The sequence below is a fragment of the Hippopotamus amphibius genome, chromosome 4 (assembly GCF_030028045.1).
Source record: "Hippopotamus amphibius kiboko isolate mHipAmp2 chromosome 4, mHipAmp2.hap2, whole genome shotgun sequence".
NCBI classification, from domain to species: domain Eukaryota; kingdom Metazoa; phylum Chordata; class Mammalia; order Artiodactyla; family Hippopotamidae; genus Hippopotamus; species Hippopotamus amphibius.
In genome coordinates, this window is record NC_080189.1 from 27,255,805 (window position 1) to 27,258,671 (window position 2,867).

Below are 2,867 nucleotides of genomic sequence, written 5' to 3' on the forward strand. Positions count from 1 at the left end.
AGGGTACAATAGTGGCTCCTTCCCCTGGGAGTGAGTGAGCAGTGGTGCCCTGCCTGGGTCATGGCAGCTTGGGTGGCTCAGGCCAAGAGAGCGACTCCAACCACAGCTCCTCCCCCCTGCTATGACTCCACCAGGGCACCCTGCCTTGGTCACAGCAGCTCAGTCAGCCGTGGCAGTGCCTGTTGCAGAGGGATGCCGGCAGCTCAGGTGTAAACAGAATGTCTCCAGAGCTGAGCCACTCTGCGGACTTTTGGCTCTTGTCTGCAGGCACTCTAGGCCAGGCCAGCCCGGGGGCCTTTGTTATCCCTGAGTGGTGCAATTCTTATGAACAAAAATTTGGCAATAACTATCAAAATTACAGAGACATTTGACACCACAATCCAACATAGAACATATTTTTCAGCTATGCTTGCACAAGTAAAAAATGATATAGATGTATATACTTATTCATTGCAGCATATTGTCATATAGCAAAAGCTTATCTTTGTAATATCAAAATATGCATCAACATGAGACATGTCAAATAAATGATGGTATGAGGACTGAAATAATTGTTTTTATTTTCAGAGATATACCACAAGCCTAACATCTGTAATGTATATTATTATATATAAAATTTAAATGATTATTAATAATATACACTAAAATGAAAAGCATAGTGGCATAAATTAACACAAACCCTAAAAAGTAAGAAATGAAATAAACAAAGATTTGTGTAAGCATTCCAATTGACTTTGTAGATTTCTATATGGACAGGAATAATAAAGGTTTTGTCAAGAAAAGGAGAAAATGAAAAAGAGATTCTATTGGAATACATCATACAACAATGTGTTTTAGAATATATGAGTGGTATATTTTATAAGCCTTTAGATATTAGAAAATAGCTCTCAGTTGCCTTCAGAATTGAATGACAAATTGGCTGGAAATAAAATTCTCAGATTAAAATCTTTTTCCTTCAAATTTCCACTGAAAGGGCCTCTATCACAGCTTACACTAGACTAGGTTACACACGCACAAATAAATCTTGCATTTTACCTTTTGTTTTAATATATGTAATTATTTCACTAATAAATTTTCCCCACCATCCTATAAACTCCATGATAATAGCGACTGTGACTATTTTATTTGCCTCTTATTCACCTAGGTTTGTGTCTGATATAGAATAAGTGTAAAATAAATATATTTTAAATGAATAATGAGAAAATGAGTAATGCAAAGAAATATAGAAAGCCCCTATCTATATTGCTTCATTTTCTTCCAGCATTTACCATTTGAGCAAAGGCATCTAAGTAAAGGCAAATTGTGCTCTGTAGTAAATAACCTGTATATTCTAAGTTCATGTTTAAAGGGTTTTTTAATCCTCTTTTGAATTTGGTAAAAATATGTCTATGTGTGAGACTTTTTATAGTCTGTGCCATAGAACTTTTTCTAATTGAAATCATTTGGATTCAAAATTTAAATAGCCCATTAAAATGTAATTATGTCAATCAGTGATGCAAGATCTTGGGCAAAAATTTGAACACAATAATAGCTAACTCAGAGTGTTTCCCTTGTACCAGATACTCTTCCAGGCGCTTCATGCATAATAACCAATTTATCCCAAATTAACTCTACAAAGGTGGGTTAATTATATAGATGAGGCATCTGAGATAACAAAGGTTAAAAAAGTTGTCCAAAGGAAAGAACCATTTGAAAGTGAAGAGATTCTTCTTGATGCTTAAGATAAACATCATCTACATGTATGTAAAATGTATATGCATATGCACAGAACAGACATATTAAAGAAACTCAGCAGAGGTTACCTCTAGGGGGCACTGGAGGAATGAGGATCTACACTGACAGGAGGATTGATGTTTTACCATAAACACCTTTGTACAATCTACAGATCCAATGCAATCCCTATCAAATTATCAATGGCATTTTTCACAGAATTAGAATAAAAAATTTTACAATTTGTGTGGAAACACAAAAGACCCTGAATAGCCAAAGCAATCTTGAGAAAGAAAAATGGAGCTGGAGGAATCAGGCTCCCTGACATCAGACTATACTACAAAGCTACAGTAATCAAGATAGTATGGTACTGGCACAAAAACAGAAAGGAAGATCAATGGAATAGCATAGAAAGCCCAGAGATAAACCCACACAAATATGGTCACCCAATATATGACAAAGGAGGCAAGAACATATAACGGAGAAAAGACAGCCTCTTCAATAAGTGGTGCTGGGAAAATTGGACAGCTACATGTAAAAGAATGAAACTAGAATACTACCTAACACCATACACAAAAATAAACTCAAAATGGATTAAAGACCTAAATGCAAGACCAGACACTATAAAACTCTTAGAGGAAAATATAGGCAGAACACTCTATGACATAAATCACCGCAAGATCCTTCTTGACCCACCTCCCAGAATAATGGAAATAAAAACAAAAATAAACAAATGGGACCTAACGAAACTTAGAAGCTTTTGCACAGAAAAGGAAACCATAAACAAGACAAGAAGGCAACCCTCAGAATGGGAGAAAATATTTGTAAATGAAGCAACTGACAAAGGATTAATCTCCAAAATACACAAGCAGCTCATATAGCTCAATATCAAAAAAACAAACAACCCAATCCAAAAATGAGCAGAAGACCTAAATAGAAATGTATCCAAGGAAGACATACAGATGGCCAACAGACACATGAAAAGATGCTCAACATCAACTAATCATGAGAGAAATGCAAATCAAAGCCACAATGAGGTATCATCTCACACCCGTCAGAATGGCCATCATCAAAAATTCTAGAAACAATAAATGTTGGAGAGGGTGTGGAGAAAAGGGAACTCTCCTGCACTGTTGGTGGGAATGTAAGTTGGTACA